Source organism: Narcine bancroftii, chromosome 3, assembly GCF_036971445.1.
Source record: "Narcine bancroftii isolate sNarBan1 chromosome 3, sNarBan1.hap1, whole genome shotgun sequence".
In the NCBI taxonomy this organism is placed as follows: domain Eukaryota; kingdom Metazoa; phylum Chordata; class Chondrichthyes; order Torpediniformes; family Narcinidae; genus Narcine; species Narcine bancroftii.
The window spans coordinates 196476433-196495165 of record NC_091471.1 but is presented as its reverse complement, the minus strand read 5'-3'; positions in this window follow the sequence as shown (position 1 = coordinate 196495165).

The window sequence follows — 18733 nt, the reverse complement described above, 5'->3', positions numbered from 1 at the left end:
CTCCTCTTTGTTCATCTCCTCTTGCCCTACCACAGCCTCTTCCTCCTCCATCTACCATCTTCCTTTGCCCTATCATGGTCTCTTTCTCCTTGATTACCATCTCCGCACCCTACCACAGCCTCTTTCTCCATCTCACCCTAGCATGTTCTCTTCTTCATTTTCCCTCCTTCTCCATCTCCTCTCACCCTACCATAGACTCTTCCAACTCCATTTCCATCTCCTCTCACCCTACCATATCCTCCTCCTCCTTCACCATCTCCTCCAGATCTATCACAATCTCATTCTTCATCCATCTCCTTTAACCCTACCACAGCCTTCTCCTCCTCCTTCTCCATCTCCTTTTGCCCAACCATGGCCTCATGGTCCTTATGCTGCTGTGTCTTCAGTGAAGCCTGAACATTTCTGGCGGTGAAAGTATGGATGATGGAACAGGAGAAGAAGCATCCAACCTTCTCTGGGGAATGTCCCCAGAGTTGTCCAGGTGCCAGAACCTCACATTAAATATCCCATTGACAGTCATTGGCTGTCATTATAGAGGAGGCTTTCTCCAAATTCACATTCTCTACTGGACCACCTTTGAAACCCTCAGTTACTCCCAATTGGCTAATGTGGGCGGGCTAAGTTGTTGAAACAGACGCACTATTCCAGTCATTGCCAGAGAAAATAATGCAGTAATGAGTTCATTCCTCCCTGAAGTGCAAAATATCCCCACTAACTCCTGAACCTCTAGTCCATGTCCACTTAAAGTGGAGAAGGAGCATTCAGGATGGAACTGGGAACCTTGATGCCATGTGGAACGAGCACAAAGAATCACAGCATAAGCAATATCTTGTAGGGCAACTCCTGCCCATCTATTTAAGAGTCTATGGTTCCCATGTTACCTGCCTTCTCCACCCAGACACCCCAGAATCATGTCATTCTCAATCCTGAGGGTCTTCTTACAAATAACTCAAAACTAAAGGAGGAAATAATACTTATGCTTCAAAAGTCAATCCCCCTTGCAGAACTGTTCCTGAAGTATGAGGTACAAGCTGGTCTGTCTGAGATTGATTGTGTCAAATTCCTGGGTACCTAAGATTCATCATAAAATTCAGATCTTCAAATGGAGTACAAAAAAAACGATCATTCCCCTAACCTTTGTGAAAATCCCAATCACAAAATTTATGTGTGCACTCTGGAAGATGGAATACTGTTGGAGAGTAGCAGGGATTGATTTTTTGGAGTGCATTCAGGAGAGATTTTAGACCCAGTGCAATAAAACCAATTATTCAGCATGCTTGTGATTTTGATGGTGACAGATTTTCCAGGCAAATGGATATTATTTCTATTATCTAAATATTCTTTAATTATATTTTTAAATGTTACATAGTCTGCCAATTAATTTCAGAATCAGAATATATTGTCCTGAAGATGTGTCATGAAATTTGTTGTTTTATCGCGGCATTACATGTTCAACATTGATATAAATTAGATTTAAAATAAATAGATAAATTAGTGCAAAAGAAAATGAAGTAATATCTGAGCTTCATTGTTCATTCAGAAATCTGATAGAGAGGGGAAGAAGCAATTTTGGTCCGTTATTTATTGGTTGGGTTAAAGCTTTATATGCTGGTCCCACAGCAAGAGTGATGACACATGATCAAATTTCTAAATCTTTTAATTTGTCTCATTCAACTAGACAGGGTTGTCCTCTTTCTCCTGCTTTGTTTGATTTAGTAATAGAACCTTTGGCTCAAGCTATATGGCAGGATTTTAGTATTAAAGGAATTATTGTAGAAGAACACGAATATAAAATTAGTTTGTTTGCAGATGATGTGTTGATATATTTGACGTACCCTAAAGATTCGTTAAAGTCTTTACAAAATTTGTTAAATCAATATGGAATGTTATCAGGGTATAAAGTTAACTGGGAAAAAAGTGAGATATTATCTATATCTGATGAAGACTATATAGAATGTAGGCAAATTACTAGATTTAAATGATCTAGTCAAATTAAATATTTGGGAGTTGTGCTGAATAAAGAATATCAAGATTTATATAATTTAAATTATATACCGTCATTGAATAAGATTAGAGCTGATTTACGTAGATGGAAAGATTTACCATTGACTCTAATTGGGAGAGTGAATTGTATTAAGATGAATATTTACCCCCGGATACAACATCTTTTTCAATGTATACTGATTGCAATATCAAATAATTTTTTAAGGAATAAATAGTGATTAAGTTATTTTTGTGGAAATCTAAATTGTCAAGGGTTTCTATGCAAAATTTAACCTGGCGTTATGAATTAGTTGGTTTACAATTACCAACGTTTCAAAATTATTATGAAGCTGTGCAATTGAAATTCATTAATAGGTTATTTGATATTCAGTAACCACCCCCCCCCCCAAGATGGACAAAAATTGAGATGGATCAAATTTCTGAAAATAATATCAGTCATTTTATTTATAAATGGAATCCTTAATTGTTATAAATGTTTAGGTTACCTGTGTTATGACATATAATGTATATATTTGGTACAAACAAAATCAATTTATAGGTTCTAAAGGAATAATATCTATAAAATCACCATTATATCCAAATAAATTTATTCATTTTTCTTTACATAATCCCTATTTGAAATATTGGGAAATGAAAGGAATTGGTATGATAAAGGATTGTTTTGAGGCAGGAAGATTCTCTACATTTAATAGATTAAGGGAGAAGTATGATATTTTGCCAAATTCTTTATTTGCTTATTATCAAGTTTGGAATTTAAAAAAAATAAATTTTGGAGAGGATTTGGTTTTGTCAAGTCAAAAGAAGTTGAGTTATTAATTGCAGATAAAGGTAAAGGGTTTATTTTGGATATGTATAGGCTGTTACAGGAAAAAATGGAGAAAGTTGATATATACAAGATGAAGGAGAAATGGGAGAATGATTTAGACATTGTTTTGCCATGGGAAGAATGGCCTAATATATATACTGACAGTGTTACAAAATTACTTAATGTAAGGTATAATATAGTTAATTATTTTATACAGAAATTATATTTAACTCCTGAAAATTTGAAGAGATATGGATTTAGTTTGTCTGTCTTGTGTTTTAGATTTGGGGAACAGAGGTACTTTTATACATTCAGTTTGGTTATGTGGAAAAATTAAATCCTTTTGGGAGAAAGTTGTAAAGGTTTTGAGAGATTTGTTCAAAATACATTTCCAATTAGAGCCAATGATGTGTTGATTGGGTTATATGAATGCATTAAATGTGAGGTTACGGATGAATAAACCATATTTAGCTTTTATACAATTAGGGTTGTCAGTAGCGAGAAAATGTATAGCTGTTACATGGAAAAGTGATGTAGAATTAAGTGTGCGAAGATGGCATAATGAATTAAAATCATGTTTATATTTGGAAAAAATAACTTATAATTTATGAAATAATTATTCTTTTTTGTTAAAATGTGGAGTCCATATTTAAAATATGTGGCTATAAGTCTTAAATAAATTATTTGTGTGGAGTTGGCACACCAAACAGTTACTATTTAATACCCGTCTATTGTACGTTTAAGGCTCTGGGGAGGATGGGGTAGTTTAGTTTAGTTTAATTTAGTTAAGGGGAGGGGGGAAGGGGTATTTTGTACTTCGTTTTTTTTTTGTATTTTATGTTCAATTTTCTGAAACTATTAAATAAAATTTTCAAAAAAAGAGGGGAAGAAGCTGGTTTTGTACATTGGGTGTTCATCTTCAGGCTCTTGTGCCTCTTTCTGATGGTAGGAATGAGAAGAGGATATGGACAGGGTGGTGCAATTCCTTGAGGATAGAGGCGGCTTTCTTGAGACATGATCCCTTGTAGATGTCCTTAATGGAGTGAATAATCAGGATGCTGCTGGTCAGATTGACAACTCTGTAGTCTTTTCCTGTCCTGTTCTTTGGGACCTCCATACCAGACAGTGATGCAATCAGTCAGAATGCTCTCTGTGGTACACCTGTAGAAATTTGCATGACTCTTTGGTGACAGACCAAATGTCCTTAAACTCCTCATGAAGTATAGGTGCTGGTGGACCTCTGTCATGATTGCACTGAGACGGAGGCCCCAGGATAGATCTGTACCCCCCTCTGCAAATGGATCCTTGACTTTCTCAATGGAAGACCACAGTCAGTACACATTGGAAACAGCAACTCCTCCTCACTGATCATCAACACAGACACAAGGATATGTGCTTAGCCCACTGCTCTACTTATTATACACCCATGACTGGGTGGCCAGGCACAATTCCAATGCCATCTACGTTTGCCGATGACACCACAGTTATCGGCAAAATCAAAAATGGCAATGAGGAAGCATACAGGAGGGAGAGAAATCAGTTTATTGAATGGTGTACAACAACCTTGTGCTTAACTTCAGCAAAACTAAGGAGGTGGACTTCAAGATGAAGACAGGGAAACATGACCCTGTCCTCATTGAGGGCTCATTAGTAGAGAGGGTCAAGAACATCAAATTTCTGGGAGTCAACATCTTCAAGGAGCTGTCCTGGAACCTCCATATTGATGCAATCACAATAAAGGCTCACTAGAGGCTATTCTTGGTGAAGTGTCTGAGGCAGTTCATTATGTCACCAAAGACTCTCATAAACCTCTACAGGTGTACCATGGAGAGCATTTTGGGTGGTTGCATCACAGCCTGGTATGGAGGCACCAACTCTCAAGACAAGAATAAACTGCAGAGGGTTGTAAACTTTGCATGTGACATCACAGGCACCAGACTTCACTCTATCGAGGACATCAGCAGTCTTTATCCTCAAAGAGGCCATCCCCTCTTCACTCTGCTACCATCGGTGAAAAGATATAGGAGCCAAATGATGAGCACTCAGTGGCACAAGGACAGCTTCTTCCCGCTGCCATCAGATTCCTGAATAATCCTGAATAATCAATGAGCCAAAGGCACTGCCTTTTTTTTCGTCCACTGTTATTGTTTTTTTATATATAGTAATGTCATAAGATGGTTATAATATGAATGTTTGCTCTATGACGCTGCCACAAAAACACCAAATTTCAAGACTTGTTCATGACAATAAATCCTGATTCTGATTAAGAGATGCTGATACCCAGGAATGAATTTGAAGTTCTTAACCCTTTGTACTGCTGACCCTTTTAACTGAGCACTGGTTTGCATTCTCCTGAAGCCCACAATCAGGTCTTTAGTTTTGTTTACATTGAATGCGAGGTTGTTGTTGTGACATCACTCAACCAGCTGATTGACAGTATCTCACTTCTATATGCTTCCGTATTGCCCTCTGTAATTCTACCAACGACCATGGTGTCATCAGCAAATTTGTAGATGGCATTTGAATTGTGCCTGGCCACTCAATCATTAGGTATAGAGCGAGTAGAGCAGTGGGCTAAGCACACATCCTTGCGGTGTGCCTGTGTTGATTGTCAGTGAGGTCAGTGAGATCTGCACTAACTGTGGTCTTTGATGAGGAAATTTTGCAGTAAACCATCTAAGTTGTTAAAGAACATAGGAACTGGACACTGTTGAGTGGAAAGGGAGTTCGGTAATCAATGAAGAAAAAGGGGAGGATAGGAACTGTGGCTGAAACACATTAGAGAAAACATGGGAATTCAGATCACAGTTTGATAGGGTGAGCAGGGAAAACAGTGGTCTCAGTGGGTGGAAAGAGACTGCAACAGACATTATTAGCATGTGACTCGTTAGTTTGATGGCAGTTTATATGAATTTTACTATAGATAGATCATGAAGTATAGGATCTTATCCTAGGGAATGTAAGTTAACAAGTGGTCGATGGTTCAGTAAGAAAGGATTTTGGTGATAGCAGCCTTAACACTGAAAGTCACAAGTTAATTATGGAATGGGTGGTCAGGAAATTAAGATCCTGAATTGTGGAAGTCTGATTTCAAAATCATAAGACAGGACCTGGCAAAAGTAGTTTGAGAGCAGCTTGATGCAGGTAGATCTAGAACAAACAAGTAAGAGATGTTCAAAAGCACTCAAAAATGAAATAATGGGAGTTCAAAGGTATTGTATTCCAAAAGGGTGAACTCTGCAGAAAAAAAATGCCAAGGGTCTCTGAGATGCCAAACACACTTCAAGGAAATAAAGGAAGTGTATGGTCGGCACAATAGAAGTTAGAAAGGCAAAAATGGAGTTTAAATATTACTGGAAGCTTCCAAAATAATTTAAAAGCATATCAAGAGGAAAAGAATAACCAGGGAAAGAGGAGAATCCATTGGGGACCAAACAGGGAATTTGAGCATGGAGCTTAAGGATGTAAATGAGGTCTTAACTGAATAATTCTTATCTAAAGTCACAAATTAGAAGGACATTGTAATTGGAAAAGTCAGGAGTGGCTGTTGGTGAAATTTGAGATGATAGTTAGCATATAAAACAGAGTTATTCAATGTTTTACAGAGCTTTAAAGTAGATAAATCCCTTGGCCTCATGAGAAGTATCCTGGGATCCTATGGGAGGTAAAAGAGGAGATTCCACAAAAAAAGACATTCCACATAAAGGAGGAGATTCCACATAAAAGAGGAGATTCCACAGAAATCAGAGGACAGCAAAAGTGTCAAATTTGTTCAAAAAGGATTAACCAGATAATTACAGGGAAGTTATTGGAAGAAATTCTGAAGGATGATTTAACTGCAGTGGGAAAGGCAGGGATTATTCAAGAGAGCTAGCATTTAATTTCAGTGGGATACCCTGTCTTTCTCAGTTGGGTGAATTTTACAAAAGTTAACGAATTGTTTTGAAGGTTGAGGTAATGTATGAGGATTTCAGTAAGGCCTTTTGCAAGGTCCCACCCCACATGTTAGAACCTATGGGATCAAATTATCAAATAGGGTGCAAATTTTGTGTGGAAAACAACAGATGTTTTTGAGATATGAAGCCTCCAACACAAGCAAATATGGCAGTGAAGAAAGTCAGCGAGGATATTTGCCTTCATGAGCAGGAACATAGAATGTATGAGCAGATAAGTAATGGTGCAACTTGTCAAAGCATTGGTTAGGTTATGGCTGGAGTATTCTGTAAAGTTCTGGTTGCCACACTATAAGAAGGATTCAGAGAGGTTGCCTAGGATGAAGTGTTTCTACATTGAGGAGGCACTGAACACCCTGGCATTGTTTTATTTGGAGTTGATGAAGCTGGAAAGGGACCTGGTAGATTGTATAAAATGTCATGCAGAGAGGATTGATTGTAGGAAAAAATACCCCCTCACAAAGGTATACAAAACTCAAGAGTGTGAATTTATGACAATAAGGTAAAAGGATTAGAGGGGATATGAGGAAGAATTGGATCATCCAGAGGGTGGTTGAAATATGAACCACACTGCTGGAGTGAGTGATGGAGGCAGAATCTTTCTTAACATACATTCACTAAATTTTGACTCTGCAAATTGAAGCATTAAAATAAATCAATTCAAGGTATATTGTATAAATAGAGACATTATCTTTATCAAACTACTCCAGATATTCTCAGCATTTCTTAATTGACATGACTGTTGGGCGCTACCAGTTGCCCCAATAATTACAGAGACAATGACTGAGGGGAAAGATAGGGTTTATTATGCAAGAGACTGCTGGCCTGGGTCAAGGCTAGGAAAAATGAGGAGAGCCTGGGTCACATGGGAGGAGACCAGGGAGGAATCAAGGTGAGGATGTCATAAGTTACCAGAAGGAAGCAGCTTTGAATATGTGATTACAGACATATTGATAATTAAAAGATTTATAACAAACATGTACATCAAGCTGCAAGAGAAAGAGAATGATGAAATAAGCTGTAAAACCAAACAAAAGTGGGAACAAGATCTAAACATAAAGATAAAAAATGAAAAATGGGAAAAGCTATGCTCCAGAACTATGAGAAATACAATAAACACGAGGTTACACATGATACACTATAATTGGTTACACAGGCTATACACCACGCCCCAAAAGTTAAATAAATGGGACCCAACAGTATCAGATAGAAGTTTTCACTGTAAGAAGGAAACGGGAACAACAGTACATGCAATTTGGGCATGTGAGAAAGTGGAAAAGTTTTGGGAAGATCTAAATCAGGTATTAAATAAAATCACAAAAAGCAACATACCAAAAAATCCAGAGATCTTTCTTCTAAGTAATATCAGAAGTAAAGAGTTAGGACTCAAACTAGATGAAGTGCAAAAAAATGGTTTATTATGATAGCCTTAGCTGTAGCAAAAAAATGTATAATGTCAACCTGGAAATCAGAAAAGAGCCTGAGAATACAGCAATGATACCGAGAAATGAATAAATGTATTCCATTGGAAAAAATAAAGTGAACAAATTTGGGAACTGTACATGGAACACAACAGAGAGGGCCTACTGCAGACCTCCACCCCCTAAAATGATAGAATGAGAAGAAGATGAAATGAACTGACCCAGTGTTTAAAAGTAGATGACACAATTTTCTTGTTTATTTTCATTGTGTGATGACATTGTTTAATGAGTTTATTGTATTATATATGTTGAATGTTTATTGGTTTTGGAGGGGGGAGGGAAGGAGGGAGGGAAGGGAGGGGGGGAAAGGGGAGAAAATGACACTGTGTATATTCAAGAGGGAAATGTTTGTGTGTATTTTGGTTAATATGGTTCATAGTGTGAAAAATAAAAAAACTTTTTTAAAAAGGTGTGATGTCATCAGGAAGGCGGGCCAGCCTATACAGACAACCATATCACTACAATGACACCAAATATATTTTCTAAAAAGAATGTTAATTGAAGGGTGAAGTGGCAGTTACTAATCTAAGTATGCTAAAATTAGGTTCTAATAATTGCATAAATATCCAATTGATCTGACCCTAAAAATGCAGACCAGGCAACTGCTGGGGAAAGAGAAACAGAATCCAGCCAATCTATTCCATTGCAACTCATCATCTTTTTAAAATCAAATAACTATTATGCTCCCATTTTATTTTAAACAATCTGTTTTTCTAAACTGTGTTTTGTACTTCACCTAAGCTTACATGAGAGTGCCAGATACCACCATATAGTTTTGTGGTGGTAAAAATCTGTTTTTTTTCACTAAGGACATCCTTCATTGGTTAATTTCTAAAGAGTGACTGTCCTTGACATTAAGGCAGTATTTGACAGAATGTGGCACCCTGCTGCAACTAAAGTCTACGGGCATCAAAATAAAAGCACTCCAGTCATTAGATTTGCATCATACAAAAAAGAAAATGGCCGCGGTTGTCAGAGGCTAATGATTTGTGAATGAAATTTCCATTCACAACTATCTTCCATGTATCAGGTTTGCTATTGACTCCAGTGGCTTGCAAGTATAGCATGAATATTTGTTTGAACAGCCTCCACTTGTGGTCAACATTTTCAGTCCAATTTACAGCATCAGGAGTCTCCACACTTTCCATTTCTCTGCTACTATATTGATTGATTCTCACTCCTGGTACCATGTGATGTTTCTTTTAAGCAATAAAGAAACTTAGGTTCTTTTAAAACAATTGTACTTCATCAGCTATAGAATGAACCCATGACTATGTGGAGACATCAATCTTGAATCCAATCAAAATATAACAAACTAGTCTCCAACTCCCTCAAGTGGACAGGAATGCCACTCTATCTCTACACCATTGTGGCCACTTCTAGATCAGAGACACTGGCTTCAGACTGGAAGATCACTTTGTTGATCACTTCAGCACTGTCCACCCCAATGGCATGGATCTCCTAGTGGCCACCCATTTCAATTCCCCATCTTGTCTCATTGCTGACACATTTGTCTATGGTCTCATTGTGGTGAATGTCTGCCAAGCTGCCTGTCTCCCCTCTGGCAAGCCTTGCTGTACTAACATTGGCTGTGCATTATCTCTACTGTTAGGGACACTCCCCTTGGGTATATCTGTGTATGCACCTATTGTCTTTCATTATTGTACCATGAGTTTCTGCTAATAAAAGCCATGATTATTGTTTGACCACATCGTCTTTGTCTACTTCATCAACTGGCACTTCACTCATGCACTGTCAGATTGAGACCATCTGCCAATTAGAGGAACAATTTCTTATCTTCCATCTGAGCACCCTCCAACCGGATGGCATTAACATTGACTTCTCTGGTTTTTAAATCCTGCCTCCTTCTTCTTCACCTTTCTCCAATCTCTCTCTCTTCCCCTTTTCCCTCTGTATCCTTTCACAGAGCCAAAACCAATTTTCACCTCTCCACTTATCATACCCAATTAACACCTTTTGTTGGCCTGTGCTCCTCCCCCAGCAAGGATTGTCATTATTCTGAGCTCTCCTGTTCTCTGCTTATTCTTTGCTCATTCCTTGAAGAAGGGCTCAAGGATGAAACATCAATAATACAGGTATATCTTTACATTTTATGGACACTGCAAGACCAGTCAAGTTCCTAAAGGATTTCTGTATGCTTTTGATATATTTAAATGCTCAGTTTGATATTGTTATCAGAATTGTTTTCAAATTCCCACCCTAACTTGTGAGCACATTAGTCTTTTGATCTGCCAAGTAACCTCTGAAACCAACTTCAAAAAGCCATCCTCCTTCATATAAGAAGAAAATGAGCGCTCACAAGTTATTGCATGATAATATAGACAGCATTGCAGCCATAATGATAATTATTGTAGTCTTTTCCACAGGATGACTGGAAAACAATAAGCTCAAATGTTGCCCTTCACCTCCCAATGGATTCACCAGATATGTGTCATCAGAGCTATCAAAGACAGGAGACAAGACTCTGAATCCAGGTCTATATCATAGCATTATAGAGAATTCAATGTCATTTGTTTGACTCACACCACTTTAAGAATGTCACCATGAGATTTGTTCTCCCACTAGTCCCTGCTGGCGAGAAACCGATGTCCAATCACAAAGGATTAGCCTCTGGAATCCTCCTGCTTGTGAGGAATTGCTTCTTCTCATGGGATAAATGTGAAGCTCAATTTGATTAACATCAGAAAGAAACTTTCATTATTGCAAAAGTTTATAAAAGAAAAAGAAAGCTTGATATTTGTCCTTTTTTTCTTTGGCTTGGCTTCGCGGATGAAGATTTATGGAGGGGTAAATGTCCACGTCAGCTGCAGGCTCGTTTGTGGCTGACAAGTCCGATGCGGGACAGGCAAACACGGTTGCAGCGGTTGCAAGGGAAAATTGGTTGGTTGGGGTTGGGTGTTGGGTTTTTCCTCCTTTGTCTTTTGACAGTGAGGTGGGCTCTGCGGTCTTCTTCAAAGGAGGTTGCTGCCCGCCGAACTGTGAGGCGCCAAGATGCACGGTTTGAGGCGATATCAGCCCACTGGTGATGGTCAATGTGACAGACATCAAGAGATTTCTTTAGGCAGTCCTTGTACCTCTTCTTTGGTGCACCTCTGTCTCGGTGGCCAGTGGAGAGCTCACCATATAACACGATCTTGGGAAGGCGATGGTCCTCCATTATGGAGACGTGACCTACCCAGCGCAGTTTGATCGTCAGCAGCGTGGATTCGATGCTGTCGGCCTCTGCCATCTCGAGTACTTCGATGTTGGAGAGGAAGTTGAGGATGGAGCAGAGACAACGCTGGTGGAAGCGTTCTAGGAGCCGTAGGTGATGCCGGACCCATGATTCAGAGCCGAACAGGAGTGTGGGTATGACAACAGCTCTGTATACGCTAATCTTTGTGAGGTTTTTCAGTTGGTTGTTTTTCCAGACTCTTTTGTGTAGTCTTCCAAAGGTGCTATTTGCCTGGGCGAGTCTGTTGTCTATCTCGTTGTCGATCCTTGCATCCGATGAAATGGTGCAGCCGAGATAGGTAAACTGGTTGACCGTTTTGAGTTTTGAGTGCCCGATGGAGATGTGGGGGGGCTGGTAATCATGGTGGGGAGCTTGCTGATGGAGGACCTCCGTTTTCTTCAGGCTGACTTCCAGGCCAAACATTTTGCCAGTTTCCGCAAAACAGGACATCAAGCGCTGAAGAGCTGGCTCTGAATGGGCAACTAAAGCGGCATCGTCTGCAAAGGGTAGTTCACAGACAAGTTGCTGTTGTGTCTTGGTGTGAGCTTGCAGGCGCCTCAGATTGAAGAGACTGCCATCCGTGCGATATCGGATGTAAACAGCGTCTTCATTGTTGAGGTCTTTCATGGCTTGTTTCAGCATCATGCTGACGAAGATTGAAAAGAGGGTTGGCGCGAGAACTCAGCCTTGCTTCACACCATTGTTAATGGAGAAGGGTTCAGAGAGCTCATTGCTCTATCTGACCTGACCTTGTTGGTTTTCGTGCAGTTGGATAACCATCTTTGAGGAACTTTGGGGGGCATCTGAGGCACTCTAGTATTTGCCAAAGCCCTTTCCTACTCACGGTGTCAAAGGCTTTGGTGAGGTCAACAAAGGTGATGTAGTGTCCTTTGTTTTGTTCTCTGCACTTTTCTTGGAGCTGTCTGAGGGCAAAGACCATGTCAGTAGTTCCTCTGTTTGCGCGAAAGCCGCACTGTGATTCTGGGAGAACGTTTTCGGTGACACTAGGTATTATTCTATTTAGGAGAATCCTAGCGAAGATTTTGCTTGCAATGGAGAGCAGCGTGATTCCCCTGTAGTTTGAGCAGTCTGATTTCTCGCCTTTGTTTTTGTACAGGGTGATGATGATGGCATCACGAAGGTCTTGAGGCAGCTTTCCTTGGTCCCAGCAGAGCTTGAAAAACTCATGCAGTTTGGCATGCAGTGTTTTGCCACCAGCCTTCCAGACGTCTGGGGGGATTCCATCCATACCTGCTGCTTTGCCACTTTTCAGTTGTTCAATTGCCTTATATGTCTCTTCCCGGGTGAGGACCTCATCCAGCTCTAGCCTTAAGGGCTGTTCCTCTGGGATCAGCTGAAGACTGCCATACTGCAATCCACTGAAGAGGTACTGGGCTTCTCCTCCAAGAAAAACAAGGACTGATTCGACGAAAACAACCAGGAAATCCAGGAGCTGCTGGCAAAGAAGCGAGCTACCCACCAGGCTCAACTTGCAAAGCCGTCCTGGCCAGAGAAGAAACGAGCCTTCCTTCGCGCATGCAGCCATATTCAGCGCAAAATCCGGGAGATCCAAAATGAGTGGTGGACTAGCCTCGCTAAACGAACCCAGCTCAGCGCGGACATCAGCAACTTCAGGGGTTTTTACGAGGCTCTAAAGGCTGTGTACGGGCCCTCACCCCAAGTCCAAAGCCCGCTGCGCAGCTCAGACGGCAAAGTCCTCCTCAGCGACAAGATCTCCATCCTCAACCGATGGTCAGAACACTTCCAATCTCTTTTCAGTGCCAACCACTCAGTCCAAGAATTTGTCCTTAATGCTTGATGAAAAGGCCAACTCCATCCAAATCTGCAGTAGTCTTTTAAACGTCGGAATTTGCTAAATACAAGGTTTATGCATGATGACACAATCCATTGCTATTGCCATAAACAGCTTTAAAAAACATCAATTGAATAGTTAACCAGAAGTGTTTAAATATAATGGTTCTTAACCTTTTTATTTCCATTCACATACCACTTTAAATATTCCCTATGCCTGAGGTGCTCTGTGATTAGTAAGGAAATGCTTAAGGTGGTATGTGGGTGGAAAGAAAAAATTTGAAAAACACTCTTTTAATTGTCCCTAATTAACTTGTTATGTGTACGGTTTCATAACTCCAAAAGGAAATGGGCCAATGACAATTTTTCTCAAGCAAAATATTTCAGTTACAATTGGGTCCAGAGCAGTGATTCTCAACCTTCCCTTCCCACTCACATTCACAATTCAATTTATTGTAATTGTAATAAAACAGTGTCATATTATATGAAATTGCCTTTGCCTGCTATAAGGCAGTCAGATTCACTATCGGTAGAAATTGCCTGAAGTGCCTCTTACAGTCAGAGAAAGAGAAGCAAAAGAGAATCCCCTAGAGTCACCGAACATCTGTAAATTCACCTCCAGCCCCTCTGCAGCCCCCACAGCTGCACAGAGTCCAGTCCAAACCATTGGCGACCAGAGCTCTAGATCCACATGCTTTCTCTTTGATTCTTGATTTTTCGTTGTCCATCAATTGACAGCTTCCAGCCCCCTTTAAACAATAATTATAGTACATATTTAAGGAGTATCTTGAATGCAATCAAGGTACTTCACATAAATTATATTGAACAAAATATGACCCTAATGAATATATGGAGACTAGCTGTCAAAATCTTGGTCAAATAAGTTTGCTTTTGCAGAGCACCTCAAGGCTGGAGAGGTGGAAAGATTTATGGAAGAAATGTTTAAGCTCAGGAAATAAGCTATTGAAGGCATGACAGCTGAAGCATTTATATTGCTATTTAGTAAAACAAATAGGAAGTGTAAAGCTTCTAAATAAATATCTTTTACTGAAGGTTTAACTAAGGATTACTTACTTAATGTAGAAAGGCTGTGAACTGTCTACTTCAGTCTCAGAGCAAGACAATGGAGGGGTAGCTGGATTTGGCTGCTAAGCACCTCAGAGTATTGACAATAATACATGCATAGCACAATCGTGAAAAAGAAGCTTGATAAATGGACCTCAGGATGTTAATGAGAACTTTATTTACTGATACAAAGTGTTATTGCCTGCTGCTTGGAAACTTAAAGGAAATGATTATCAGTACCTGTATTGTTAATACATCTGGTCTAAAACGTACCCATGCCCACTCCCTGCTGTTGTTTAATGTTTGTAAGATGGGCATGATGCCAATTAATATCTGAATATCGTTTGTTTCTTTTTAAATTTGGGAAAAGGTCAATAAACATGTAAGGAAGAATTTGGAAAGAAGATTTAATGAAGCAAGATTAAGAAAATACATATAAAAAAGGAAGAACAAAGAATGGAAAATAAAAAAAGCTTTCAATTAGTCATGCTATTTCTTTCAACCTGACTATCTAAGAATGCATGAGATCTTTATGTTGCTAGGAAACACAGTGTAATGTTATAATGGAGTCTCTATAATGACTGGAGCCTGCTGCAGCTTCTGTATAAAGTGAATGATTGAGCTTGCTGTTTTCAATACTTTTGCACCCACAGTAGAGCAAACATTCCACATCCATAATAATCATTCCAGGATATATGTCCTAATCAAATTTACATTATAATTCATAAGACAACTAATTAACCAAACTTTTATGAAAGAAACAGTGTCATAGAATGTGGTTGAGTGATTAAAGATTGCTGTTCATAAGAATTTCCACATGAATCTTGTTCATAAATGAAGAACAAATGTAATTTTCATTGAAGTGCCAGACACAGGCATTAATTTTTATTAAATATGTTGAAACTGTCACGACAATTATTTCCTTTCTAATTCCTCTCATCTCTGGTGTTACCTACAATAAGTGGGGAGTACCAAAAGGCCTTTTCCACAACATACATAAATTGCAACTGGAAACTTCGATTTCAGTTTACCAGCTTAAAGCATGTGGCCCATTGCAGAATAAAAGACAATGGTCTGCTTCACAAATTGAATAGCCACATTTGCTTCTGTCATCACTTATGGCAGCGGAGAAAATGCATATCAAAGAGCATTCACAGAGTTCAGGATATCTTACATGCCCCTTGCTGGGTCTCTGGTTAAGAGGCCACACGGCTTACTTATCCATGTGCTAATTGAGCATCCAAAATGCTACAAAATTTATAGAATCAGGTAAATAATTTAAAACAACACAAAAGTAATTAAATGTGTCTTGCGGTGAGATCTAGTTTCTTTTATCATTCTTTGTATGTATTTTTCTTTGATGGATTTGAATGTTGAATCAGGTTATTATGGATTCAAATTTCATCTGGAGGTGCAAGCACATAAAAGTAGGATAATAATCAAGTGCAATACTCACAATATACTGAATCATTAGAGATACCTTTTGTATTGATGTCCTATTTCGTATCTTGACAGAGGGATTCGAAGGCACTCATTGAAAGAAGAGGAATGGAGGGTTTTTTTTCCAGGGTACTGGCCAGTATTTATTCCTCTTTCAAAATCTCTAAAAATAGATTGCACTGATGATTGTGGAACTTTCTGTTCTCAACTTGGCTCTGATTTCCTGCATGATAAAACTGGTCATGATGGCAGCGTGTAGATTCGCAGCAGCTTCCATGGTTGGCTGAGTGGTGTGTGATGTGCTATCAATAACTCCAAAGACTAGAAGTTACCTGAATGATAGGCATTTATCACCATAAACTGATGGCACATCTTGTGTTGTTGACCCATGACCTGAGCTTGTTTTGGGGGAGGGGTTATGGCATTGCCACCTTTATTAGGGGAATCAAAGAGGGAGGAGCTACAGGTACAATCAGCAAGGGCCGGGTCAACCATATATGTACAAAGGGTAATACAATGGTTCCACCACATTAACCCCCTCTTTTTTTTAAAAGTGTGGCAGGGTGAAGGGGATTCATGTCCATCACAGGTTCAGTCTGTTTTGTGGCCTTGTCTGCTGCTGTGACTGTCGTAGCACCAGTAGTTGCTCAGCTGTTGGTTCCTGGATGATCTAGTTGTTGTCGGCAGGTGGCGTGTCCAGTGTCTCAACTGAGGTGGGGCTGGGATAGGATTACATGACATGATCTAAAGGCTGCAATAAGTGTCCAGCACCACTCAGTCCATGAATGGCATTGATTCTGCTTTGAAGCGTTGGCCACTATTGTCAACTTCAAGAATTTAAGATTACTATGAAACTATTCATTTACATGTGTAAATTGGAAATCAGAAATCAGACAGCCAGAGAATAGATACTGCTGCATACTGTGAGCAACCCTTCCAGACTTCTGTTGAGTTTTTGTATACCAGAAGGATGTTCTTAATTATAACTGGTACATGAGATTAAATGACCAACAGCAAATCATTTCCCTGTCTTTAGGAAGAAGATATGCAAAATGTACAACATAAGTTGCAGCAATACCTTCAAAGAAACGTTACCCAATTTGTATGCAGGAAAATGCTTTAAATATTGTACCCTGTGATTGTGTTCTTTGAATGAGGTTCAAACAGTACTAGTGAGGTGACTCTGCCTACCCACCACTGGTACCCCTCATTCCTGCTGGTGTGACTCTATAAAGACTGTGTTTTGGATTTTGTGGTTCATTACTGTACCTTTTTGTACCCTGACAGGAGTCCGACTTTAACATGTGTTTTGCACTGAGGAACGGAGAACACTGTATCATTGGGATATATTTGTGCAATTAGAAGACAATAAACTTGACTTGATTTTCTCTTGCTCACTCTCTTTACCATGTTATCAAGGTCCCTACTCTGCCATGTGCTTTTGCTTTGGTGAGAAAACTGTTAAGTGGCATCTCTGGAAAGACTTCTGAAATTCCATTTTCACTTGGGCAATTGCATTGTCCTCATCAATGTTATCCTTTACATCGTGAAAAAGTTCTGTCAGATTGATCAAACATGATTTTCCCTTAAAAGCTCTGTGCTGCAATGCCATAATTTATCAGGTTTCTTCCAGGTAACCATTAAACTGATCCCAGATCAATGTATTGGAAAGTTTTCTTACCACTAATGTACCTAATATTGCTGGGATATTGACATCTCTTTTATGAACAAGGTGTAACAATCGCCATCTCTCTAGTGCCAGCCTCATCCCCACCCCTGTTCCTCATGAATAAACACTGATGTAATAAATTATGCACATAAAACATAATAAAGCACCAGCTGCATCTGGTGTCATTTCAAATTGGCAAGGGATAGTCAAGCACAATTATTCCTGCAGAAATATACCATGCTATCTCATTTATCTCCCAAATGTGCTTCTCAGTCTACTCACAGTGATATCACAAAATCTCAACAACTATTTCTGCATAAAATATACACATTTTTTATGAATTTAGATTCCAAATATATTTAAAATATCTTATATCAAATTATTAAAATGTTAAGAACCAAATGGCAGATTTTGAATTTCATTAGGTTCATTTCCAATATCAATAATACTGTTATAAACGATGGTAAATAAAATTAGTCAGAGATTTGAAAACAAATACCATATTCAGGCCCAAAATGATGATTACGTGTCTTTAGCTTTGCTATATAAAGTACATTGTTTGACCTGCTGAGTTTCTTTACTTGAATCACTGTGTCTGCAGACGCTCGTGTTTTACAACATGTTCTGCTTGACAGATAGAAATCAATTTCAATAGAGGAAACCCTCATTTCACTTGTATTAATCTTCTGCCTAAAAGCAGCAGCAATATTGTCATGCCTGTTAAGTAACAGAAAGAGTGATAACATTAGTTTATACAGTACCTCACTACAAAATCCAGATATGCCTAATGCATCATTATAGGAGAAGAAAAAAGCTGCCCTCTGGAATGTCCACTTATGAAATACTCCAGCAATGTCCCTAAGATAACTGTGCCATGTGGACAAAGTATTTAGTACATATTAAGAGATAATGATAGATCAAGTCCATGCAAGTGGCAGGGATAATTAATTATTAGAGCATGAGATAAGATGCAAGAATGTCTTCAGAGTAATGTGGTTATTAGCAGGCATTTTCTACAACATATAATGATCATGGGAATGGATGTAAAATGCCTCCTTGTCTTTGGCTACTTTAAGTGATAACTGAATACTATTGATGCTGATGAACCTTATCTCTATATAGTATAGTAATAGCATATTTTGAACAATTGGAGTGTGTGAACACACCAGTAAGATAAACCAGCCTCTCCCTCTTTTCCTCCAGCTCTCCACAGCCTTCCCCGTCCTTTCACAGAGCTATCCCGCCTGCCCCTGTTTACTTTCTGTGCCC